Source organism: Serinus canaria, chromosome 1A, assembly GCF_022539315.1.
Source record: "Serinus canaria isolate serCan28SL12 chromosome 1A, serCan2020, whole genome shotgun sequence".
NCBI classification, from domain to species: Eukaryota; Metazoa; Chordata; class Aves; order Passeriformes; family Fringillidae; genus Serinus; species Serinus canaria.
In genome coordinates, this window is record NC_066314.1 from 49849317 (window position 1) to 49876676 (window position 27360).

The 27360-nt window shown below is 50.5% G+C and overlaps 1 long non-coding RNA gene across 1 annotated transcript in view; it reads left to right on the top strand.

Annotated features, from left to right (window-relative positions):
* Nucleotides 1-457: 457 nt before the first annotated feature.
* The window catches only part of LOC108961539 (uncharacterized), a 49244-nt gene continuing 22341 nt past the window's right edge, over nt 458-27360 (top strand). Inside the window, exons 1-2 of the long non-coding RNA XR_001989858.3 lie at nt 458-800; nt 17027-17206. This is a non-coding gene — a long non-coding RNA (uncharacterized LOC108961539). The remainder of the gene's footprint in view (nt 801-17026; nt 17207-27360) is intronic.

Here is a 27360-nt window from a genome sequence, read left to right on the forward strand (position 1 = left end):
TGTGTGTGTGTGTAGCTCCTCAGCAGCTGTAGCTGTGTGGTTCCTAGAAGCTGTTGTTTTTTCATGTGGGTGACTTAATCCTGAGAAGCTGTAGCCTCTGTGTGTGTGTGATTCCCCAGCAGCTGTTGTTTGTTTGTATTCCTGGGAAGCTGCTGTGTGCTGTGTGTAGCTCCCGAGCAGCTGTTGTGGGGAATTGTGTCTGTGTGTGTGTTTGTGCGTGTGTGTGCAGTTCCCAGCAGCTGTTGCATGCGTGTGCTCATGTCTCCGGTGGAGGCCCACCCCTTTCCGCCTGCACCAGAGCAGTGGCTGTGCAGGCGAGGAGAGCTCGGAACTGGCTCCATGGGAGAGGGTCCTTTGCCTGTCAGAGCCTTCCCAGCTGGGAGAAGCAGTGCTGCCGGCTCTGGTCCCAGAGCCCTATCAGCCGAGCCTGTGGCGAATTAATCACTTGCGTTTTAAATGCCAATACAGCCCTTTCTGCCTTCTTCCCCCAGTGATGCGGATGCGGCGAAGGCAGCAAATCCTCCGGCTGTGCGTGCCCTCCCTGGACTGCTGCTCCATCCCCGCCTGTCGTGCTCGCGCGTGTGCATGGCTGGGAGCGCTGCCTAGGTGCGGCCGGGAATGAGCCAGCTGCGGGGCAAGCAACGCTACAGCTCCAAGGGGTGACACCAGTGGGGGACACCCCCCACACAAACACATCTGCAGGGCTGCAAGTTGCATGAGGACTGGGGTCTTTTGTGCCTCCACTTTGTCTCTGTCATGCCCCGTATGGAAGCTGGGAGCAGTCACCCCTCCAGGAGCAGGTATGTGCATGTGTGTGTGTGTGTGAGACACGTTTTTGTGTGCAGTCCTTGTCCTGCTGCCTCGCGTGTCCTCGGCTCCTGGCTGCTGTCTGTGTTGCCTCTTGGAGAAGCAGCTGAGATTGGAATAGGGGAAGGGCAGGATGCATGGACTGCCCTTTTCCTCCAGCTTGTGCATGCACTCCCTGGGGGTTGGATGCCTCTGATCCGAGGATGAAGGCGAAGGGTGAGTGCAAAGGAGAAGGGGAAGTGGCCCAGGGTGTGTGTGTCTGTGGGGGGGGAGATGATGCCTACATGGGGTGATGGGAGGGAGGGAGAGAGGCTTGGAGACGGGTCTCTCCTTCACTGCGTGCATGCGTGTGTGTGTGTGTGTGTGTGTGTGTGCGTGTGTGTGTGTGTGTGCGCGTGTGAGTGTGAGTGTGTGTGTGAGTGTGTGTGCACTCTGCTTAGGATCAGGATGCTGAATAGGTTCAGTGCTTGCTGCACCCAGCTGGGTTTGACCCATCTGCATCTATTTGGACCTTGCAAAAGGAGGAGATATGTGTATGTATATGTACATGTATCTGTGAATATAGATATGTGTGAATAGGTGTGAATATATGATCTGTGTGAGTTCATGTGTGTATCCATGTATAGGTGTAGCTATAGGTGTGTGTATATACCTCCACACACACATGCACACATGTGCATGTACAGACAGGCAGACCTCTGTGTGTATCCCCCACAGTTATGGGACAGAGAAGGAGTCAGTCTCAACCCTCAGCCCCCTGTTCCTTGTCTCTCTGCAAACTTTGCAGGGGAGCGTCTGCGGACAGTGGTTGGTCTGTGTCTGTTTGTCTGTCCGTTGTGTGGCGAGTGAACATTCGTCTGGTTTGCATGCAAGGGAGTGAGTAAATCTCTCCTCTGCTCTTACACTGCTCTGCTGGGAGAGTGGCTGGCTGCAGAAAAGTCATTGCGTGGTGTCTGTCGGGTGTGTGAATGTGTCTGTGCTGGTGGTGGGAGCCGGGTATTTATGTGGGGCCCAGGACAGCTACTCGAATGCATATGTAAGTGTATATGTATTGCCTGCAGGGTGTCTGCATGCCCGTTTATTCCACCAGAGAAAGCATGCCCACATTTTTATGCATAAGGATCTTCCTGCTTTGGGGCATGGGATGGGGGGGAGGAGAAGCTGAATGAATGAATGGGAGCAAAAGGAGGGGGAAGGAGGAGTGATGGGGGGTGGGGGAGAGAGACGAACAGGCGCATCCTATTCTCATCCCAGGACAGGCAGGAGTGCACAGCTGCCGCTGTTCCCATTCCAGGGCTTGGATCTGGCTGGGGAAAGGCAGCATAAATCAGCTAATACTGCAGGAGGCAGCACATTCGGGAGCTGCTGTGCGTAATGCCCTCTCGCGTGTGTGTGCTGGTGTGCCCCAGCCCTGCACCGTGCATGCAGCACAGTGTGCGTGTCCCGTGTCCGAGTGTGCACAGAGCCGGGCTGGCTGTGCACAGACACCAAACATCCTCCCTGGCGCCCAGGGAACGGGGTGTCTGTGATGGGGAGGGAGAGAACCGCTCTGTGCTGCGGGCAAATCCATCTGGCACAGCCCGCGGTCCTTTGGCACCCACTCTGGGCTCACACGAGCACGGTGGGTGCAAACAAAAGGGTGCACATGGTGCAGGCCGGACTTAGGAACTGCTCCCCCTTCTTCCCCCTAAAGGCTGCAGAGCAGGACCCTTCTCTCCACTCTGGAGGCACAGATATAAACCAAGCTGTGGAGCAGGGAGAGCATTGCTGAGATTGGAGCGGGGTAAAGATGATGTAGGGAGCGGAGGGGGGCCCCATGCCACTGGAGGGGGCCTGGGGACTGGGGAGCCTGGCTGCATTGCATGCTGCGAGCCAAGGAATTTGTCATGCACGGAGAGGTGGGAGGAAGTGGGAGTGTGTGTAATGTGGGGGAGCTGGGGTGGAGGGGGAGGAAGGAGGCTGTGCTGGGGTATGAGGGAATTTCTGGTGAGCCCTACCTCCCCACACCCCCCCCTTCCAGGTCCCCACACATCCCATCACTCCTGGGTCCCAAGAAGCGCAGCCTGACAGCATCGCTAATGTAATATTCAAAGGAAGCTTCATTTGCATGGAACATGCATTATTTATATATTTAAATACAGCCCCCCTCTCGCCTCCCTGCTCTGTGCAGACCGTACCAGCAGCAGCGAGGAAGCTGCAGGGAGTGGAAGGGTGCTGATGCAGTGCCAGGGGTGAGAAGCAGACACTTTAATCCCACGGATTTCCCCAACCTACCAACCGTCCCCCCACCCCTAACCCCTTCCCATCTGCCACCCTCCTGCCACCATTGTTTTCCCTGGGGGGAGATTGGCTTTCAGGGCACCCAAGCCACAAGCATGCAGATTTGTCAGCATGAAGCAAACTGCCTTAGTTGCTTTTCCCCCATCAAAAACTACGACACCAAGGGAAGACCTGTGCATGCACAGCCTTTCCTGCTCTTGCCCCAGCTCCAGGCAAAGTGGGTATTTGGGAATGTGCTGTCTGACCCACTGCACTGGTGCAAAGCTACGCTGTGGAGCAGAAGCCACTTGGAGGATAGGGAGGGCATTTGGGGAAGGGGGGCATACAGAGGTGTAGGTTTTGCTGGGGGGCAGCTTGCGGTTGAAATGGGAAAGGTACCAACTGCAGGGAAGGCAGAAGGGAGGGAAGCATAGTTGCAATGATGTCCGTGGTGCTTGTTCTTACCTGGGTCATGTCAGAAGCCAGATGCAGCTTCAGGCAGAGTGCAGCTGCCTCATCTGACCCTGTTGAAGAGTGATGAAAAGCTCTGCCCACCTGGGAAAAAAGCTACTGGTCATATCAGGGCCTGTTGAAACCACCCAGTGCTCTTATCAGCTGTGTCAGAAAATATCAGCACATTTGCTGAGGGAGAGAGACCTGGCTGCTCTCTCCTTCCTCCTAAATACTGTGGGTATCTTTCCCTTGGTCCCCTGTAAACATGGACCTGGACTAGGTTGTTTCTTTTATTACTGTGAGGGAGGGCAGAGGACATGTAGGGAACACCTCTGTCCTCACATTCTTGTGAGCTCATGAGGGCTGGCTTGCTCTGGGTAAAGGGATGTCCCAAAACCACTTGCAGCCCTTGCCCATGCCTGCGTACCAGAGCAGACAGGAGCAGGTTAGGTGCAGAGCAAATTTGTTCCAGCAAAACATCCCCTTTTCTGGGAACAGAGGCGGTTTTGCTTTTCTCCTTCATGGAAGAGCAGAGCTCTCCTGAGCAGTGAGGGACCCCAGGCTGCTGGCAGCTGTGGGGAAAGCTGGAGTTTGCCTGGTAGCTCTGCATGTTCTGCTGGTGAGGATTGCCCAGACTGGAATTACAGCAGGTGCTTGAGCAGTTCTGAAGGAGCAGAGAGCTCTGTGTCCCCCAGTGCCTTTCCATGTGGGAAGAGGGTGAGGGAGGACATGGAGTAAGCTACTGAAGGAGAGGCAAACTGCATGCATGGGAGCCACCTCTTTTGCCAGGGCAGTGGGGCACTGAAATCCCTTCTGTGGTATGGAAAGGGAGAATGCAGAACTCAGGGAGCAGACCACAGGGCTCTGACCCACCTCCAGCCCTTTCTCTGTGCTGGGTCAGGATGAGTTTCTCACAGCTGCGAACCAGATGAGTGCTGTATTTAAATCCTCAGATGAGTCAAGCTTGACACTTTGGAGGTGACAATGACTGTGGGACTGCTGTTGTGTTTTCTTCAGTGGTGAGCTGGTCTGGCAGCAGTTACAGCCCCACTTTAGCAGCACTGCATTTGTGCCCTGACTTTTCTGTGCTCCCCAGCTGGTGCTGGTTTCGTGCCTTGCTTTGCCCTGACCTCCCCTTTAAGGGTCTCCTGGGCAGCTCAGGGGTACATAGCCATTGCCTGAGATGAACTGCTTTCCTCACCAAATAATTTTCTGTCACTGAGGAGAAATGACCTCATTTTCTCAACATTCATAAGCCAAGAGGAAACCCAGTTCCAGCTGACCAGCTGAGGTACAGAAGGAGGGAAGGGCAGTTGTCACTCTTTCCATGGCATTTTAAGAGGTGGCAAACAAGCTACCAGGAGTCAGGTTGAGGTGAGTGACTTGATGGGTTTTGTCCCTAGATGTGCCACTTACAGGGAGCCTTTAAAGGTCTTCAGGCATCACTGGTGTGGAGAGTCTCAGTGACTACATGGTGCCCTACAGCATGGCATCAGATACCATGGAGATAGGCATGGGATTCAAACAGAGTCTGTTCTGCTGTTGAAGGTGAAGCTCATTCTGTGCTGACCTGACTGATGTGCTGGGGCTGTTCTTTCTCGTCTGCAATCACCCTGGGGAGTGCATCTCCAGCTTTTCAGCTCTTTAGCACAGAATTTCTTTCAAGGTGATGCTCTGGGGAGCTGATGGTGCAGTATGAATTTCACAGAAGTGAGAAGATGTGTCTGGGGGCCAAGAATTCGTGTTCTCTATACATTGACACTCACAAAATGCTAATACCTGTCTGGTTTTGGTAAGCTGTAGGGGAAAGACTGTTTGCAAGAAACTGTGGGTGCTTTTGACTCCTTTGAATGTCTGATAGCAGAGAGACAGAGCAAATACATCCTTGTGAGGAAGGATCATCAGTAACATTCTCAGGGAGGAGGGTCACAGAGTAGGAGGCGGGATGCCTAACTCTGCCACACCTGCTCTGTAGAGTCCCCTTCTTCCCCTCTGTGGTCCTCAGCTTTTACCTCACTTCTGAATAGCTTTGGTGATAATGTAATCACTAAGGAAGGGTCTGTAGAGATGAAGACTCTGGCTCAGTATGATGCATGTGCTACCAGTTGCCTTAAGGCAAGGTGTCATATGTTTGTCTTCATTCCTTCCATGGCTCACAGGCTCAATCTGCAGACCAGATGGGTCAGAGCTGCCTGTGTATTTTTAGGTACTATAAGGACTCCATGAGCTGTTATCTTTCCTCTGGGAGCATTGGTTTATGCATGAGAACATGTGTGTTTGTGAGCAGGGAGAGCACCATTTTCTGCTAGACTTTGTCCTGTCCTCTTGTGTGCACAGGTTACGTGTGCATGCCCAAAGTCTCCATGCACATGGCTGTCATTCCTGCCTCGTGGCATTATTCCTGTGTGTGTGTTCCTGTGTGCACTCGTGTGTGATGCAGGTCACTGGGGGTTTATTTGTGGAGTGAACACATGTTTATGTGTGTCTGCATATGCACCTTTTCCATATCCAGGATTTGATGTCTCTTCTCGAGGTGTGTGAGTATGTCAGGGCTTGTAGTCATGTCCCTTGCTCAGCTGCAGGACATCTGTCCCACCTGTCCATGTGTCTTCTCCCCATCTCTCAGGAACCTTCTTCTTCCTCCTCTCCCTGGGGAGACAGCCTTGAGTTATTAGCAGGTGCCACCTGTATGAAGTGAGACAACTTTCCTGTCATCCAGAAACTCAAGTACACCAGAAATATCAAGCCTTGAAGCACTAGGGAAACTGAATTCATGTTACCTCCAAGGCCTTAGTGAGATCAGTCTGGAAAACCTAACATGCAAACCTGGGTGCTGTGCTAGCTGAAGGAGGGTGATAAATTGGAGGGAGTTCAGAGAAGAGCAATAAAAACTATGAAAGAGCTGAAGATATTTATTTATGAGGAGAGATTAAAAGAACAAAATATGTAGAGCTTGACTAAATGATCATATGTAACAGTTTGTGTGTATTGGGGGACTGTAAACACTAAGGAAGGGAGGAGATTGTTTAAAGTGGCAAAATTGGGCAAAGTCAGAGGTATGGATGAAGCTGAGCAAAGAGGAGAATATTTGTCTCTTGAGGATACATGCAAGCTTCCTGCTTCCTGTGAGTGCTCAAACCATCTATGAAATAGTGTGGTAGGTTCATGGAGATGCAACTGCTGGCAGTGAGGAAACACGGTGGTGGGAAGGGGTGGAGGGAACAGGCTACTCAGCCCTGGTGGAAGTGGAGTGAGCTGCAAGGCCTCCCCTTTATATGCAGCATTGCCAGGGAAATTTTGAGAGATGTTTGCTTGTCTTTTACCTTTATTGATTCCCTGTCTCGTGGCTGGGAAGAACCCACAGACACTTCTGTTGAGGGAGCAGAGAGGTGATGCAGGGGGAATAAGTAAACAGAGTCTAGTGGAGGTGGAGGACATTATTCCCTCAACCCTCTGTGGCTGGAAAGGTAGTCTAGGAAGCAATCTCATAGGAAGTGCCTGTAAGTGAAAAGGGGCTTTTCCACAACATCTTTCTAGGAGAGTACAAACTGAACCTCCCAAAGCAAGGGGTTGATAGTGGGATCAGGAGGATCAGACTTCCCTCCTCTGAATTTCTAGTCACAGATGGCCCAGAATTGGGACAACAAGGTCAGAAGGATTAATACCCCTCCCTTTTTTCCTCATTGCAGTCATAGGCCAGGAAAATTGAGCGAGATCATAATAAAAGGATTAGTGTGGAGAGCCTGCCATGAATAGTGTGATAGACAGGTCAGGGAAATGGAAGGGAATTCAAGGGGGTTGGACCTGTTACAGATGGTCTGTTTAAAGAGTTCTGTTTATCAACACAGGGAAAAGGGATTTTGGTCTTAGAAAAGTCTGGAAATAGGCATCAAGGGAGCTAGGGCTCAAGCAGAAATTTTATTCCCAACAAAGATCCATACTGGAATGACTGGTTGAAATGACACCTGATCTCCTTCCAGCTTTTGGTCAGGGAAAAAAAAAAAATCTTTCTTGGAATGAGCTATGTTGTTTGCTGCCTTGTCCATCTATCTCCAAAATGATCTGATGCACCAAAATGATACTGTTACTCAGAGCTGCTCTTCCCCATGACTTCTGGGTCAGCCTGGCTATGGAAAGCCATAGGAATACAAAAAGGACCTTACCAAGCCAGGTCTCTGATCCTTCCAGAGCAGTATCTCCAGCTGCAGCAGAAAGAGGGACTAGCACATAGGCAGGACAACTGTGTAGCAGCACTTCCTCTGAACACCCTTTCAGCCTCGGCATATTTGAGGGACACAGTGCTGGAAGATCTGTCATGCACTTTCAGTTCTCAGTGGATTTATTTCTTCCCTGAATTTGTTCTGCCAATTTTTGAGGTCAGGTAAAGTTTTAGCATCCTCAGAATCTCACAGTAGGAAGTTGTGCAGCACACACACGCAGTTTGTCTTGAACCTGTAACTTTCTGGTTTAATTTCCTGACCCTTGATCTTTGAGTGGGAAGAGGCTGTTAACACCTCTTTCTTCTGCACTTCCTCTGTCATGTGTGGTGTTATAGACCTGTCTCATGTCACGGTCTCTGTTGTCTCTTTTCCAGTCTCCCTTCACCTTTCATCTCTCTGCATCTATCAGCCACCTCCTTCTTGGCTACAGTGGTGTAGCTTTTAGCAGCAGGACATGGGGCATTGCTGAGTGGGAAGTGACATCACAGCGATGAGCTGCACCAGGTCCCACTCAGGTGAAAATGTTTCAGTCAGCTGCAGTGCCCATACATGGTACAGGAGGAGCTGAAGAAGCTGGGCAAAAATTCTGAAACCACCTGAAGGTGTCTTGGTCATCAAGATAGAAGTGGGCAGGCTCTGAGGAGGCTTGAAAAATAGGATGATCTTCCCAGGCACAGAAGGGAGGCTGACAGGTTGGTAGTTCACAGGGTTCTCCTTTCTACCCTTTTTAAAGATGGGTAGAGTTTTCCCTTCTCCCAGTCACCTGGAACTTCATTTTACTGCCATAACTTTTTTTAATATCATGGAGAGTGGCTTGACAACTGCATCAAACAGTTCTCTGAGGACTCTGGGATGCATCTTGTAGGGCCCATAGACTTATGTATGTTCAGGCTCCTCGCGTGCTCATGAACCTGAACTTGGAGTGGGAAGCACCTTGCCCTCCAAGTCCTCATCCAGCTGTCCATTCACTCAAGAGATGTGGGAAGAAATGTCATTGAAGACTGAGGCAAAAAAAAAGTTGTTGAGTACTCTAGCCTTCTCCTCATCCATTATTATCAGTTTTCCAGCATTTTTTATGAGAGGTGTACACCTTCTTTAAGCTTCCTTTTCTGGTTAGCCTACCTGTAAAAGAAGAATGAAAATGAAACATCGGCCATCTTGTGAGTGATTCAACCTATTCTTCAAACAGAATAGGTTCAGAGGGAGGAAACAGGCTCATGCCAGGGACCAAAGGGCCCTTGTGGGGTGCAACAAATGTTGGAGGGTACAGGGAAAGAAGAAGGTGCCGTCACTAGTCCTTATGGCATGATGACATTTCCTACAGGGGAAAATTGTTCTGAGTAACCTTTGAGTCAAGGGCAGTAGGGGACTGAGGTGGGTGGTGGGAAGCCTATTTAGATGCTGCCAGATGTGGGCCAGGACAAGCAGCAGGGAGAGTGGGAGACAGCACTGTCAGGAAGGGAAGGAGATGAGCTGAGAGGTCTGGGTGAAGGAAGGGTGAAGAGGTGGAAGAAGAAAAGTCTGAACAACTTCGTAAGGAGAGATAGTGATGACAATCTCTTTAGCACTTGTGCCTTGGGGTTTCAGTCAGGTACCCCACTGGATGCTTCTGACAGAGCAAGGAGCTCCTGTCCAGTCCCAGCACCCTGTCCCCAGCCTGGTCACACCATGGAGAGTGCAGCTGCCTTGCTCTTCCTTACAGACCATGAAAGGTGGTGGGATGTTGTATAACATCATGAATGTACAAAGCTTTTCTACCAATAGCCAAGTATGGAGATGGCAAGGAAGAAGTTATTTTTCTTCCTCCCCTCTCATTTTCTGTCCTTTCTTTTGTTTTGTCTCCTCCCCCATGCTGGTTATAACCTTTCTCCCCTCCCTGTCTGCTCACCTAGCACTAGCTGTATCCCATGTCTCTGTTTGTTTCCCTTTAATCCACGCAATGGATCAGTGACAGACCCCCACTGTAATTTTTTAAATCAAAGCCCTTTATCTTGAATTGAGCAAGGTCAGGGGAAGCTTCTTAGGGCATCTTTGTATTTTTCTATCTCTGCCTCAGAGCAACTTAAAGGATGGCTCAACAGGATTAGTAGAAAGCACAAGATTGGACAAATGGATTTGGCAGGGGCTGGCTGGTGGGCCTGGGGGAGTGGGAACTTGCTGTGCTGGAAAGTGGAAGAGCTGGGCTCTGCTCAGGGCCTCTGCTGCACCTCTGGGTATGTGAAGGCAGCTGGGCTGATGCAGAGTGCAGCCCTGGGAGAGAGCCCAGCCTGAGGCAGTGCTCCTCGCTAAGCAAGGCTACTTAGCACTGGCCGAGTGCTCCAGGGCCGAGGTACAGGGATATCACTCTGTGCTTCAGGGATCGTTGCTCTCAGTGCAAGCCCTTCTGCAAAGCCTGGAGGGACACACTGAGCACAGCAGAGCCATGCTGGAACAGCATGGGTCAGACCTCAGGGACAAGCGAGACTCAGGAAGCCATTCCCTGCAGTTGTGGGTCCCTGAGACATGCTTCTTCACCCCCATCCTGCTGAGTGCTGCTGGAAGCGAATTAGCACTCCAGAGGTCCTGTCATTAGGCTCTGCTTCCTCGGCTTTGCTGCTTCTGCTTCTCTCCTCCCCTGTTTTGCCTTATGATTTTGCAAGTGCTTGTATTAGAAGAAAGTGTCAGGCTTGCAATTTCTCCTGGCTGATACTCAGTGCATCCCTGACCCTTTGTTGCCCCAGCCCCTCGCTGCTGCTGGCAGCACCAGTCCTCCCTCCTCTACTCAAACCTGTGCTGGCTCTGCCTGGCCTGGGAGAGGGTCTGCCCCAGACTGCCCCTTCACCTGCAATGACCAAGCTCTTCTGAGCAGCCACCTGCGCGGCCAGCCTGTGTCAAAAGGGACCCGTCCCTTCCCCACCACATGGCCAATCTGCAGCAAGCTGGAACCCATATCATTTATTCTCTGGTCCCCCAAATGACTGCTTCTCTCCTTCAGCTGAAGACCCTAGGTCCTGTCCTGTATTCCCAGTGCATTGGGGCTCAGTGGTCAGAAAGGAGACTCATGAGGAGCATTTTGCACAGCTGCAGCAGGTTCCTGCAGCCTGTTCCCCTCGGACAGACAGGCCCTCCCTGCCCGTGGTGTTGGAGCCATACACCCATGGTGTTATCCTGTGTGCATGCACACAGCAGTGTGTACTGAATGTGCAGGGGGGCAGAGATTCACACAACCTGGGCCTTGCTTTGCCAAGCCTCCCAGAAAGATGGGGTGGCTGGGTTAGCCAAGGACATGACTGTTCCTTCCTGGCGCAAGGATTTGTCTCACAGGACTTGCCACACCGTGGTCTTCCCATTATCAGCCCTTCATCTCCCAGGCAGATGAAGGGTCACTCCGGGGCCTCATTTGCTCCCCATCATCCTCCTGCAGCAGCCTGGCTGTACGCTCCAGGGCTTGTCTTTGGACTGGGGCACCCCAGCCCTTCACGTGTGTGGCTCATGGGGGAAGCTCATGCTGTTTCTGCACAGAAGAAGATTTGCATGCATGGTGGGGGAGAGACAGCCTGGCCTGTTTATTCTTAATGCTCCGTATTATCTCCATTAATAATGCCACCTCTGCCTCACATGCTAATTAAGGCTCAAGATTGTTAATGTAATAGGGAATTTGGGCAGAGACCACACAAGACTGGCTGGATTAAGTTAACCTTATGGACTGTTAATGGATCTCCTGGAGGGGCATTTCAGCCTAATGAGAATCCAGCTTGAATGATAATCAGGGGCTCACTCTCTGCCTGCCTCGTGGGGCCTGGAAAGCTGGCAGGGCTGCAGGGCAGGATGTGGGAAAAGCATCAGCAGGAGCTGCTCGTGAAGCTGAGCAAGGAAGAGGAGGATGCAGGGCTGGAGGGAAAGACCTCAGTGTGAGGGAAGAACTGGAGTAGCAATGCTGTGGTGCTGCTCAGGAGAGGGTCTGCAGCAGGTGGGGCTGGTTCTGTGCTTTTCACAGTGGACATTTAAATATTAGCACAGAGGGCTACTTTCCTGGTCGTGATTGCCAGCAGTGAAAAGGTCACCCAAACTGTCTAAGCCATGAGCAGGGCTCCTCTGTAGGGAAAGAAAATCTGGCAAAATATTGTCCTGCCTCCTGGAGACCCCCACTGTGGGTCGTGACTGCTGCTAGGGGGTGGATCAGACAGCCAGACTTTCCCAGTCTGTCATCTTGTATGGTGTGGAGAAAACATCAGAGAAGGGATTTGGTACGGAACACTCTCATGTGTAACGTGGAAGGCTGAGTTCGGAAGAAAACTGGAGACAAAAGGTTCAAAATTGAGCTTAGAGGTGAGGCTTTCAGTGCATAGGATTGAGTAAAGTTTGGGGATACCCCAGATTCAGGACTGCAGTTGAGAAAAAAACAGATGGTGCTTAAGTGTGAAGGCTCCATTTCATGGCAAAACTGTATGTTTCTGGTCCTGGCTGAAACTAGGTCTTACTGGGAGCCCATGGAGCCTTCCAGGGAAGGCATGCATATTTTCACAAGTGGCTCCTGTGTTCTAGTTTTGTCCTCCAGAGGGAATAGGTGCAAAGTGGGATATAGGGCAAAAGCAAAGCCTGAAATGGAGGCCAGTTGTTTGCATTTCAGTTTGGGGAGCTGAGTAATTTAGATCAGCCTCAGAACAAACAAGGAGAGCTCTGGGTAGGTTTTGGGAGGGATGTAGTGATCTGCAGAATTGGCTAAAGAAATAAAGAAATGTCTTTGGGGTATTCTTCTTACTCAAGTCCCACTGCCCCAGAATGTGCTCCAAGTGGACAGGCTCCATGCTTTGGAACTCAGCCTGGAAGTTCCCCTGGAAGTGGGATCTGGCTGAAGGTTTAGCCTTCTGATAGGAGCAATAACAGAGCAGCTAAGGCGTGTTGCTTTGGCTCCAGAAGCGTGAGTTTGAGCTGTGCTGACTGCAATTCCTGCACGAAATTTCTTACTTCAACCCCAGCTATAGGCGATTCTGGCTGGGGAGCTGAAAGTCAGACAGGTATGGCTGCAGCTGCAGCAGCTTCTCCATATTCCCAGCTACAGGGACTGCTCTCTCCTAACTCTGTTACCTTAAGCTACTCTTCCTGAGTTGTCAGCCTGGGATAGCCCATGGCTCAGATGTGAGCTGAGTCTGGTTTGTAGTGTTTGGGGCTTTGGGGTGGAAGTCTGTTGGTTTGGGTGAAAATCTCAGAGTTTGTAATGCAGTTAAGAGGAATAAGGACATGGAAAGGGAATAGGTCCAGTTCAGGTTGCCCAGAGTTTTTTCTTTACTTTCTGGCTCTCAATGTGGGAAAATACCAGGGAACTGCTAAGCACGGAGTTCCCTCCCAGTGTGGTGAGTGGGAGTTGGTTCCCAGGGCAGAGCATGCTGCTGCCAGTGAGCAAGGGGAGCTGAGGGAAGGCGAGAAAGGAAAGCGGAGTCCAGGAGGAGAGGCAGTGCAGGAGCCAGACGGACTGTTCCACCCAGAGAGGGGATCCCATCCCTGTGAATTTGGATGCTCCCAGGGGTGCTCTCCAGGACATGCACGCTCCCATAGTTTTGTGCTGCTGCACTGCACAGCTTTCCCAAGGCTCTGCAGGTGTGCAGTACCACAGCAGTGTCTCACCGAGGTAAAGGCTGCCACACACACACAAGGCAGCCCGCAGGGCACCCACTGCTCCCTGACACCTCACAAATGCACCGGTGTTTTCAGCAAGGAGCCGGCTCATACACACAGTCACTGCTCAGCCTGCACTGCAGCACTTGATGCACTCATGCACATCCCAGACATCCATACCTGGCATCCACTCCCCGCAGCAGGCACATGCACAGCACCAACACAGAGTCGCTCCCCAGAGGCCACACATTCCTACACATGTGGTGCCACATTGTCCATGTTGCCCCCTTCCAGCATTACCCCATGCAGATGGGCTCACTCAGGGCAGCACTGACAGACCCGTGCTTGTGTCTTCCAGGTCCCCCTGCATGCCACCACAAAACTGTGATGTGGCATCTGTTTGAGAGGAACACTGATGGGCACATCCAAACACGCATCTGCATCCCGCTCAGCTCCTGTTTGCTGTGCTTTCTTAATCCTTTTCCCTTGTTTAGCCAGTCATAGTACTTCTTCCATGCTTCTGATGCACAGGAGCAGATGGGTTGCAGGTCACCTTAGGATGATGGTTTAATTTTCCACTAGTGGCTCTCTTCAGCTGCTTAGGTCAGAGCTAAGTGTCTCAGAGATGAAGATCCTCCTTGCCCATCCACACACAACACCTCTGTGTCACTCTCAGCACCTATCAGAAATTCTGAGTCCAAATGCCTCTTTAAATTGCCCTCATGACCGTACTTTAACCCAAGTAGCTCTTCAGGCCATAGTGGCTTTTCTAGGTTTGGCAGCATCTGTTAGCTTTGACCAAATGAGGCAGCTCCATCGCCACTCTGCTTTGTACATGTGCCTTGCTGAGACCCAGAAGACTCTCTCACTTGTCCCCTTTCAGCCTAAATTATTCATCTGCTGTAATGCACAATGGATGTTTGTGGGAAGAGGCACGCAGGTACAACTGAGCACAGTGCCGAGGCACTGACATTACTAGCAAGCTGAAATTGCCTCGATGCATGGGCCATGCTTAGCTGAGAGAGACAGGAAATTTCTACTCCTTCAAAGCACTTCAGAAAAGTAATTGGTGGTGGCACTGGTGAAGGCAGAGGGGAAGAGGAGCTGTTTGGGGCTGAGGCGGCATAGGGGGCTTCCCTTGTTTCTTCTGGTTCCTCTGATGCTGCCACATGGACATGGATCTGGTGCAAGCATGGGGAGGTGGGAGTGTGTTGAAGTAGGTGGCTTTGAGGAATGGAGAGTTGTCATGCCAGAGTGTGGAAAGTGTACATGAACTGGGAATAGGCTGAGGCTGCTGGGGCACGTAATGTGTGTGAGGGCAGGGAGCTCCTGAAGGAGGCCGCTGCAATGTACGCTCCACTGACCTACACTGAGGTGTATCCATATGTGCTGGAAGCCCATGCTGTCCAATAGCACAGGACAAGAGCTTATGGGACTCCTTTCACACTTCCTCCATTGTGGCTGGGGCTCGACCCGACTGCAACTCCTGCATTGCCTGTGTCTAAGCCACGCCTATGCCAGCCTTTTTTCTGCCTGTGAGCTCTTCCTTTTTTATCTGTGCCACCACTGCTCCAATGATCCCAGTGCAGCCATGGACCCCTGTGCCAAATAACCTACAGCTGCTCTTCCCCGCTGCAAAGCCCACGCTTTCCCTTGCCTCTCCCATCTCCCGGGGGCACACAGGTACGCTTGCCTGCTCTGATGTCTAACCCTGATTGTTGTCCGTCATTGCTGGCAGCGTCACGCTGTGACACTGCCGAGCCTGTTAAACAAGCCTGGCGGAGTGCTCGCTGTGCTGTCCCTGGTGCTGGGCCGATCTCCCTTCATTCCCTTGCCCCTTCTTACTCACCTCGGGTACCTCTTTGTCTTTCCTGGGGCCTGGGGGAAGTCGGTGCCTTCCTGGCCAAATCTCCACTTCCCAAAAGGATTTATGCACTTTTTTGCCACGCTTAGGTTTTGCAGTCACATCCCCTGATGCCACTATCAGCCAATTTCAGAGGAGTCGGGGCTGGTGGGACTGCACACTCTTCTCTGCATGCAAATTATGCACATCTAAGACCAGAACGGAGGGAAAGAGAAGGGATGAGTGTGGCTGCTTTTGCAGGCTTTCTGCTCCAGAGACTTTGCCCCCTGGAGTGGCAACTCCAGTCCGTGGACAAACACATGAGAGATTGTAGAATGGGCAGAATTAGCAGAAGTGTGGGGGGGGAAAAAAAAAAAAGGGAAAAATCTTACTCAGAGATGGGGCAGTTAAAGCAGATTTGGTGTGGCAATGGAAAGTGTGTGTGTGAATATGCACTTGTACAGAATAATACAGCTGTCTCCAAAGTGAGTTCCAGCTTCATAACTTTCAAGAATGTCTCTTTTTTTTTTTTTTTTTTGGCTGTGTGTGTCATGTCTAGTTTGTGTTTGTCTGCCTATGTTAGATGTTGATGAGTATTTGTGTTTTCCATGTGCCAGAATATGTCTGGGGCTAATGTTTAGGATCCAGAAGGATGCTATGCCACTGTGTGGGCTGAGTTTAGGTAGGTAACAGTATCTGATACAATCAGTTTGTATGCTGCAGGCAATTCATAAGCAGAGTATATTTGTGTGTGATATACAGCTACTGGTGCTTGCTTGACTTATGTTCCTGAGTGCATGAGGATGTTTTATGAGCCCTCATTTTCTTACAGATATGTCATTTGCTAGTGTGGTGTTTGCACTGACATGGATGCGTGTGTGTGTGTGTGCATGGCACTTTTTCTGGTCTCTGCTGTGGGAGTGGGCTCATTAAATGCTGTGTGTTTGTGCAGTGAGAGTTTCGTATAAGGGGTCAAGAGTTAGTGTGTGGTAGACATGTTTGGGTATTCCATGTGCATATGTGCAGGGATCACTATTTGCTGTGCTGTATAAAATGTTTTTGCTGGGTATTCATAGGAGTGGTGGAATAGGCTGGGTGGAGCTGATGTGGTGTTGTGTGATGGTTGTCTGAGTTATCACATGTGCGTCTTAATACAGATGTGCAACCTTGTAGGTAGGTGCAGGGTGTATGTGAAGACAAGAAGCATCTCATCCTTTAGAGGAGCACCGAGTTTTTAGGGGTTGTATGTAAGGTGGTGTAGAAAGACCAGTGAGTAGATGTCTGTGTGTGTGTTCAGTGCGTGTGTGTGTGTGTCCTGAGTGTGCAGAGTGTCCTTGCAGGGGGCATGCCTGGGTGACTATGTGGGCTGGGAGATGGCGTGTGTGTGTGTGCGTGTGTGCGTGCGGCCGAGTGTGTAGGCACACTTCACCTTCTGCCGGAGCAGCTCAGTCATCACCTTGCCCTGTGCTGGGTCAGGTGCTCTCTCCTTTTGTGTGCAGTGGGACAGCCAGGCTCTTAGCATACAGACCAACCTCTTTCCCATGCTTACAGTCTCTTTCCATCTGGCTGTCTGTCTACTCTGCTGCCCGTGTCCAGTTGTCTGTTCCCATTATCACCGATACGCCTTGACTTGCTCACACCCTACACTGCCTGTGGACTCAGCAGCTGTGCATCTCTCCGTCCCTCCCACACACACACATTCACACACACACACACACCCTGGATCTTCATATGTGGCATATTCAGTTGCCATTGGAAACCTAAGAAAGAAGTGAATCTACCCTCCAAGTCTTAAGCTGGTGGTTTTTTTCCTTTTTTTTTTCCCTCCCCTTTCCTCCTCTCCTCACAGAAGGCGAAGTCGTTCGCAATGAATCCATGGCAGCTTCGATCGAGCGGTGAGCTGGAGCCCCTACTCACAGGCCACTCCTTCATGTGACTGAACAGAGACCTTTCCCAGCACTCACCAAGGAGAGCAGAGCCCTGGATTTACCTCCCGCGCAGCCGGCACCCCCAGCGCAGGCACTGCGAGGTAAGCCAACCTTGGCACCTCTGTCTGTGCCTCTCTCCATCCTGCCCTCCCTCCCTCTCATTGCTCGTTCCCCAGAGGTGTGAGGGAAGAGAAGGGCAGCGGTTTCTGCTATGCTGCAAACAAAATCTTGGCTTTCATCAGCGCCCTCCCCACAACGGAGAGCTGCTCCCTCCCCTCTGAGCCCTTTCCCTTGCGGCTTTGCATGCATGTGCAGGGAGGGGTTGTTTGCAGAGCGGCCGAGGGACACCCTGCAGGTCCCCCGCACGCAGTCCTGAGTGCATTCCGCCCCTTTCCCACCCCTCCCTGGGCACACACCTGTCTGCTCTTCTCCATTCGTCATTTTCCTCCACCTCCCCTATTTCGCAGAAGAAGGGGCAGCCAGGCTGACTCTGCTGCAGCCTGACCAGCAGCAAAGCTGGGCTCTGCAGCCCTGGCCTGGGTCACCTCAGGGATGCAGCTTGCAGCAGAGCAGGAGTGGGCATCATGCTACTGGGAGTGGGCCACAGAGGGAGGATTCCCTCTCCCTCCTCATCTCACAGATATTTTGGGGATTCCGATTCCCCACAGAAGATGCTGGCCTCCATTTCCTAGCCAGGTACCTCCTCTGAATACCCAGCCCAGCCTGCCACAGCTTTTGGGGTGATGGGCATGCTCTTTGTCACTGCTTATCTGCTGTCCCCTGGTGCTCCTTCTCAACTGGAAGGGATGTTTTCCTACTGGAGACAGTGTGTTTCATAAGCTGGGAACGCCGTGTGCCCTGCACAGGCAGTGAAGGGGCCCTGTGCCGAGCCTGACCCATTTTGGGGCGCAGAGCTCTTGGGAGCACCTGAAAGGGCCTCCTGCTGCCTGGGGCCGCCCTCAGTGCCCCTTTCCTCAGCTCTTCTGCAGGGAAAGCAGGAAGATCGGCTGCACTATTTCCATGCCATGTCTCCATGTTGCTGGAGCTGCTGTGGTGTGGGGGTGGGAGGGGGGTGGGAGCAGCTGTTTCTCCCAGTGCCTGGGCAGGCCCAGACGTGCTGCCAGTCCTCAAGGAGCATGAACGTGCCTGGAGATGCCTCTCTCCAAAATAGATCCTAAAGCAACGAGCTGCTGGAAAAGTAGTGGGTAACCTCAGAGGAGTGGATTTTAAAGGAGAGGTCTGGGAGTTTGCAACCTGCCAGGCTGTAGTTTCAGGCTCTGAACAGACTCTGGCAGAGACCAGAATTTTTCAGAGTCCCATTTTGGGGGCTGTTGTGTTTCTCTGAGGGGAAGGGACTGGCAGGGTCAGTGCTACTGTGCAGCCCCCACAGTGGTCCTGGTGTGGTGTCCCCTGAAGGAGGTGATGGGTTGCTCCCCTCCTGCCCAGGTCTCACCTGGCAGTGCTGACACGGAGGGCACATCTTCCACTGCATCTTCCCTGCATCTCTCTGCTGTCACTGCAGGACCCGGTCATCAATTTTCCCCATCTGCAGTTCCTCAATGCCCCTGACTCACTACTCCAATACCTACCCTTCTACACAAACTGCTGCCTTCAACTTCTCTTTGCTGCTGCTTGCTGTTTTTCTTCCTTCTCTGGGGTGCCCTGAGCCCTGCTTTTCCCTCTTTCCTGTTCCTCACTTCTCCCATGTGACCACCATGCTGGGCAGGAGCAGCTTTGGTCAGCCTTGGGAAGGGCTGATGCTTCCTGGTGGGGTTGTTTCTGGATGCTGGTGCCAGCTGGTGACACTGTGAAGTGATCCTTTCCCCTGTGGTTCACACTCTCTGGTGTGTGCAGGTGTGCGTTGTGGGTGACAAGTGACTGTGGAGTTGTTGATCTGTCACTCTTCCTCCTGGCCAGAGCCTGGCAGGGAGCGTGCCCATGCAGTCACACTCTGTGTCATTGTTGAGGAGTTTGCAGAAGAAAGCAAGCTCTTCCCATATGGAGCCTCCAAAGTCATTTGGCATTGGTTAAATTCCTCAGTCCTCTCAGGACTTGGCTTTGGCACTGACTCAGGGTGGACAAGACAATAAATCCAGCTCTAGGGAGCTTGGTACTGGGTCAAAACTGCTGCAGCTACATGGTAGAAAATGCTGATCCAGTATGAATTCACTCTGCTGTTTGAGATTTGTTTAGAAAACAATGTTGGCTTAACTCTGTACTGGCAAGATTTATGTTGTGTTGGGTATTATCTGTCTGCACAACCCTCTCTTGGTGCTGGCTCGACTGCTGTTTGTGTGCCACATCTGGCACGTGCTCTGGATCATGCATGCTATGGCTAATCTGACAGATGTAATTGCATGCTGCAGCCAGCCTGGTTCAGTCCCTCCTGTCAGGCGAGCCAGTCTGAAAGAGGGTTAAATTACAGTCTGGGAACAAGCCATGTCCCACACCAGGCAGATGCTGGAGAGGGTGGCATTGGTTGGGAGGAGGGCAGGCATCTTGCTGAAGAGGAAGAGGAAGGGGAGGGAAGCATTGTCTCAGCAGAAGAATGTTATTCTCCAGCCCTGAACACTCCACAGGTCAGTGCACAGGCTCCAGGAGAGGCATTATCATTCCTCATAGGATCACGTTGGCAGAAAATGGGGTTGCACCATGGACACGGGCTGAGCCAGCCCCACTGGAGGCAGGGGTTCATTTGGGACAGAGTATGAGTGTAAACCCTCACTGTTATGCTGCAGGGACTTTTTCCAGGTCTGCCACTCAGGTACTTGTCTTTCTGAAGGAGGTAATTTTGTTTGTGCTGAAGGGCCAAAGGGCAGGAAGGTGGTGAGGGGTGATTTGCCTCATGGTTTTGTGTGGATGTGTGCAAGTCTCTGGTGATTGGGAGGAGAATTTGTTGACCAGGTTTAGCAGTCTGAAGTCAGTTTTACCGTAAATCGTAGCAAAATGAGCTTTGGAAGTTAAAGTCAAGAGGTGACACTGTATACCAAGCCTTGCTGCTAAGGGTCCTAATCCTAGCAAACTCTCACCCTGGTCACTGTGCTGTGTCGCACCTTCCCCTGCCTTTACATGGATGGGCAGTAGCCACAAACACAGTGGGAGAGGAGGGGGCTGGGGAGTAGGGATGTGAAGGAGCAATGCTTGAGGCTGCACAGAGAGATGCTGTGGGGACAGAGAGGTACAGCCTGTGGCCTCTGCTGACATGGCTGAGTGCTGTCATTCGCAGGGGCTGGATGCTGGAGGAGAATCTGTAATGACCGGGGGGCTGCGTGCCAGGGCCGAGGCAGCGCTTCACTCAAGCCTCTGTTTGTTTGGGAAGAGAAAGGGAGTTTGTGGCTTGTCACTTGGGAAACAGAGTAGAGATTCAGTGGAGAAGGACAGGCTTCTTGGCTGGGCCTCCCCGAGCAGCCGTGCCACGTGTCTGTGTGTGTCAGGGGACTAAGGGGACCCTGGTACAGGCCATGACTGGCAGCTGGCCATCCCCAACCCCCATCATTCCACCTCCCCCTTGCACCCTCTGCACAGCCACTGCCAGGCGGCTGAGGACAGCCCTGAGACACACACACATGACAGACCAGTGCATGTGAAGAGAGTGAGACAATTTAAAAGCCTTGCTAGAAGAGCAGCTGGATGGGATTTGTGCTTCCTTCCTGCCTGGTTCATGCCCTATGCAGTAGAACACCATCTGTGTGAGTGTCCACGTTGCTTCACTCCAGCCCAAAGAGGCACCTTCAGCAGGGCTGTGTCTGGTGTGTGGGGAGGCTAAGCTGGAAGAAGACCTCTTTCTTCCCCAAGTTCCTTCTCTGTCTCATCCCAGTGTGAGCCCTCTCTTGCTTCATGGAGGTGGAGACCTGCAGGCAGTGGAGGAAGGTGTTGCAGAGGGAAAGGGGAATCTGAGACACACAGGGCATGAGGAGGATGCAGACACTTACATGAGAAAGAGGGAGGACCTGAGAGAAAAAGGATAGAAGCAGCAAAGGGAAAAAGCAATGGAAAGGGAGGCAGAAAGAGAGCAGCATGTCCCTGCAGTCACAATGTGGTATGGAAGTATCTTATATTGATATTACAGACTAGACTTTGACCTGACCACATTTGTACTGGGCAGGGATGTGGTCTCAAAAGCTCTGTGGCAGGAGGACCAGCTCTGCACAGTAAACTGCTCATCTTCTATCCACCTCCTTCATTAAGTGAATAGCCAGCCTGTGATTATCCTGCTTTGAGATGCCTTCTCCTTGCAGATGTTTTTCTGCTCCTGATATGGAGGAGGGGACATGGCTGAGAAACCCCTCCTCGTGTCCTCTGTCCTCCAGGCCCTCACCCCATGGGGCCAGAGGAAGTGAATGTCCTGCCCAGCACTGCTGAGAACTGCCTTGCTCTGTACTGGAGGGATGTTGGTGAGGCCTTAGTGGGAGGCACAGACTTGCCTTTAGATGGCTCTCCAGAAAAACTTATGGCCGCATTGCCCCACACAGGCAGTGTCTGCAGGGAATGAATTCAACAAGCTACACCATTTTTTCTACAGTTTTTTCTACAATTGCCCCATCAACATGTCCCACAAGAACTGAACAACAGCAAATAGATAAGAGGGATTTATGGAAATTTCTCTTCCTCTTTTATGAAATATACTTGAGTAGGTGTCTGTCAGGTAAGGTAGGAATGCCAGGTCTGTCACAGGGTAGGTAGATTTCATACAGATGTTCTAAGTGTCACTTTTGATGGGGCTGTGATAGTTTCCAGAAACTTGAATGCCAGTGTTGGCTTGCAGGCAGGTTGACAGGTGAACTGACATAAACCTGGGGGTCCTTCTTCTCCATCTCAAGCTTCCACCCTGACTCCCTGTTGTAGGACCAGCAGAAGATGTGGCTTAAAGTGAGTGGCACATCAGGACCAGGGGGCTGTGCCCTATTCTTAACTGCCATGCCATTTAAAGCCAGCCAGCATGGTGAAATATATGGAGAACCAGTCTGGCACAAAGGGAGGAACACTCATATAATGGGGCTACTTATTTGAGTTTTCCAGCATTGCCCATTACATTTCGTAGCTTGTGGCTGATGCAGTTGAAAGGCAATCACTGGAGCTAACAGCCCAGCAATGTTCTGCTCACCTTCTGATTTACTTCCTTTCATCCTCACTGGGTTTTATCTCCTCCCAGGTTCATGCATCCCCCAGCACTGAGGTCACTTTCTTTTCATCACACCTTAGGCTGTATATAATCAAGCTAGCGCTGTTCCTGCCCTGAATCTACTGGGGTCAAGATGGAAATCACTATTCAGCAAGAGACCCAAACAAATGAGCAAAACTAGCCTGGTTGGTCAGAACAGAGTGGATGTTATCCAAGAAAACTCGCATTGATCAATTCCAGTCACCTCCTGTGCTTAAAGTGACTCAGTATCTCCATTTTTAGGATGTTGCTGGGGAGCTGAATTCTCTTATGATTTCTCTTGTATCAGCTATCCCTACCAACAGTATTTGTGAGATTCTTTTCCTATATCTGCTTAAATGAGGATCTGCTGGAAAATACACCGATAGAATGATGGGTGCTGGGACAAAGCAACTCATAAAAAACCCACAAACCCAGTGAAAAAAACCTCCAACAACACAAAACCTCCGCCCCCCCCTTTCCATGAACAATAAGTTATCAAGTCCAGATGGTTAAATCCGAGAGTTTGGAAGGAGCTTAAGTGATTGAGCTGCTAACAAAAATATGCAATCTCTTGTGGAAAAAAAAAGCTACTGATTCGGGGAATTGGAGAAGACCAAATGTTGTACCTATATTTAAAAAAAGGCTTCAGTGATGATCTGGGGAATTAAAGATCAGTAGGCTTTGCATCTGTGTCTGCTAAATTGGTGGGAATGATAATTAAAAAGCAGTGCTTGAAGACATCTGGAAGAGTGTGGTCTGATAGGGCCTATCCAGCGTGGGTTCAGCAGGGAAAAACTGCATCATGCTAATCTCCTACAACTTTTTGAATGTGTCAATAACACAGTGGATAAAGGAGAACCAAGTGATATAACGTATTTAGACTTCCAAAAGGCTTTTGAAAGATCCTGCACTTGAGCTGCTAAAGAAGCTAAGCAGTCTGTGAGAGACAAAATATTGACATAGATCAAAAACTGAGTAGGAGACTGAAAGAATGAGGGGATTAAACAGTCAAGTTTCACCATGGCAAAAGGTTAATGTGGCCTCCAGGTTCTCTTCTAAATCCCTTGTGATTTACCTTATTGTTTAATGAATTGGAAAGGTGGGAGGAGAGATATGCCATATGGAAATCAGCAGATGAGACAAAATTATTATGTTGGCTGTGGACAGAAAGGGCTGTGGGAAATGCCTGGGAAAGAGAACTAAGTTAAATGAACACACTGTGCTCTGGTGAATGAAACTGAATGTTGGTATGTTCAAAGTAATGTGTGTTCAGGGCAGTAATGGTATGTTCAAAGTAATGTGTTGGTATGTTCAAAGTAATGTGTTTCGGTATCAAAACTCTTTAGATACCGAAAAGGTCCTGAATCAAGAGTTTCAGCCAAATGAAAATGAGGGTGAATGTCTTTGCAGAGCTCGGCCTCATGCTGTGATGCCCTTGAGCAGGCAAATCAGCTGTTTGGATGCAGAGGCTGTGGGTAGAGAGGGCTCTGGAAGAGCTCTTGGTACACCTGCAGTGCTGCTTCATTTAGAATAGCAAGCAAAACACGGGTCAGCCTTTTTCTGAAGGGATGCTGGAGAACTGAAGGGCCTCTGAGGGGAGACAGAAAACCTCTGAATACCCCCAAGTGAAGACAGGGAGAAGACAAGGGTTGTTCGTGTCAGACAGCAGACTGGAAGTGTATGGTGGGAGGAAATGAAATTATGAGACATATGAGGATATCTGTCCTTCCTTTCCTCATCACCTAGGAGTGAAGGAAGGCACAGTGAAATTAAAATGTATGGGATTTAGGTTTGCTGGGTTGAACTGTGGAGGTCTAAAGACATGAGGATTTGTCAGGTCCAAGAATTTAGAAAGGTTCATAGTGGACTTCTGTGTTTTGTGGAGAATGAGAGTACCCCAGTGAGCTTTAACTAAGGATGAGCCCAGTTTTGGAGCCTGAACCTGCAGGTTCAGTCTTCAGAGCCTATATTAGCCTGCAACTCACAGCAGCAAATAAGAAAATTGAGACAGGAGTACATTATCCCTCATTTGTCTGCTTTGATGTTTTTCCATCTTTTCTCCTACAAATTCCAGTGATATATTTTCCTGAGGGCCAGTGTGGACACTTCTCTGACCTGGAATGATTGTTCCCTGTGTACATCTCACCTGCTGGGACATCAGCAGTGAAATTCTGTTCATGTCTAATCATGTTGAAGTCCATAGCATGAAGGAGAATTTTCATCCTCTGAGTTGGAACTCGGTTCTGGGGAAAACCAAACCCCATCCCTGCCACAGAAAAGGTGCAAACCCACCTAAACTCTTGATATTGCCTCAGATCAGAAACCTAACCTGCAACGTTCCCAGACATTACTGGGAAATTGCACATGCTTCCATCTTCCACCTGAACTATGGATACAGGAATCGGTGCCAGGATAACAGGGTATCCAGCAAACTTTCCAATTTTCAGGCCAAGCTGGAGCCCAGAATTAAAAATCTGCTGGGACTGAAATGAGAAGAGAAATCCCTGACCCTATGGAAACCCTGAAACCTTATTTGACTACTTCTCTCTTCAGTGTAAGGACCTGAGTCTACAAACATATCTTCCCTCTCCAGCATTCCCTACCCAGGAGTATGGTCCCAATTCTTGTTATTTTATTTTTTTTTCCCTGAGTCCATGATATAGGATGCTGAAATCTTCAACAGCTTGGCTAACTTAGCCTGTTTGATTTCTAGCTATTTGTGTGTAGCTACAAATGTGTGTACAGCTACACACAAATCCCAGACTCCTTCCTGGACAGCCCATGAGGTGTGAGCAGAGGGACCACTTGCACAGGAAAATAGACAAAAAACCACTGGGGATCATCTTTGCATGCTGCTCTTTGCTGGCTCTCTGTGAGCTCTCTTGTATTCTTAGAGCTGTGATTTGTTTTGGTGGGGAGCTTGGAGCTGCACCCACCACAGCTGATGTGAATAGAGTGGGAGCAGCCAGGCTTGTGTCCCAGTGCCAAGAGACCTGGGGTCAGTATCACACCTTTCCATGAGGGTAAAAGTTCCTGTGAGGCCAGAGGGAGCTTTGGCAGTGTGTCAAAGCTGACATCACCACAGCCCCTGCAAACCTCTGGGCTGGAAGCAACACCTTCAACACCTCTCCTGGAATCCAGGAGCTGGGGACTGTGGGGGCTGAGAGACACTGACGTCACCCATGCTGTGTGCCAGCAACCCCAAGTCTTTGGAGATGGCTTGATCATCACTACTCTATTATAGCACCGAAAAAGACCTCTGGGATCAAAAGATGATTGCATCTCTCTGCTCTATTACAGCAGCCAATGAACCTCCAGGGCCAAAGGATAAATGCACCATCGCTGGAGTATTACAGCATTTAGAAACCTCACTCACTGACTCACAGCTGTCTGACCCCTCCACCACAACCACTTTCAATTTGTCTCGGCACCCAGCCACCTTCTCTGCTGAGGTGTAGCTGGATAATCCTTGTGCTTTTACAGTGCCTGCCTGTGGGCAGCACTGAGATGAGACCACACTACCTTCTCACTTATTTTGGTACAGGGGGAGCACTGGTCTTGTGATACATTTGCCAGACCTTCACTCTATGAATGCAGCAAAGCAGCACTGAAATAAACCACTTCCCTTTAACACAGCATCAGTGAACCTCACTGCTTTGCTGTTAGGTGATCTGCTCTTGCCTCGTACAGGGAGGGGGCTCCTCTCAGACTGTCAGACATGTTTCAGAAGACAGCTCAGCCCCTGGCAAGAGCCCTGTTTTACCAGCAACTCGAGCTTACTAATGGCAAGGGGGATACTTTGAATGTCTGGTCAGTGATCCTGGCGTTTTGAAAGCATGAATTAATTTCTCAGACACCCTAGAGAGGTGGAGTTCTGTCATGTTATGAACCTGACTCGTAGATTCTGGGGAAAATCCTAAAAGCTTTTGGTAATAGAGGTTTTAGTGAGTTTAATGCCGATGGAATTAAAAGTCTCTAGGCACTCGTTGTGAATGGATTTACATTGGGGAGATTAGAAAAGGGAAAACATTGTTGGTGTCCAGGAAACTCAGGAGAGCAGCTGTCAGCTGCTTCAATGGAAAGTTCCCCAGTGGGCAGGTGCCCTGGCAGCCAGACAATGCACACGCACCCCGCCGTGAGGCAGGCTCGCATGCTCACGGGCTGGGGACACGTCCCAGGGCCACCGTGGGCACGCCACATGTGAACATTCACAACAGGGTGTTTGCATTCACCAGTTTTATGGACACACTGAACATGATTTAATGCAGGAATGGTCTCTTCATTTTGGCTGGCATCTCTTACACAAAGACCCACATGCCTCACTCAGTGCTGCTGGCCTTTCCCAGCATGTTCATTACTGTGCACTCCTGCTGAGGAGCATGGAGAAGAAATACCTGCCCTCCTCCCTGCCCACAGAGAGAGCACTCTGTGCAAAGCAGTCTCTCGTTCATGGATAGGCCTTTTACAGCCCTCCTTTCTTCCCAGCAGAAAAGCACCCGGTGTGTAGCTGTGAAATGTAACAATGAAGCACAGTTAAAGTGAACGCTGGGCAGGATCCTTGTGGAATCATTTTGTGAGATTTAATAATTTTGTAGTAAATTTCGGCCAGCTCACAAAATCCACCATTTTCAACTTGTCTGGGAGGCCTGGGGAGGCATCTCTATATTGGCCAACTTCTGCTCCTTTTCCCCAGGTCTCAGTGTTTGCCACTGCTGGGGAAAGCATCCTGGAGGCAGACGATTCTTCCCTGTGCCCTTAGACAAGTAAGGCATGATCCTGGCAGGTTTGGCCTTTTTTGGACTTCCCTGTAGAGGCTGGGTTGCTAAGGCTGTGCTCTTTGCTCAGGGATCAGAGAGGCAACAGAAGAAAAGACACCAAGAGACCTATGGGGAGAATGAGAAAGGTTAAAGCTTTAAGTACATGAGCTGGTTATGCTCCTCTCGGGAAGGCTCCAAGAGATGCTGTTCTCCTTGTTATTTCTCTCCAAAGTCCTTATCACTTGTTGGTGCACCTTTCTGAGAGCAAAGATCAGGGTTCATCCACCTTGGCTTTCTCTTTAAGTGGTAGATCATCAAGCTGAGGACTCAATTAAAATCCTGTTTTGAAGATCTC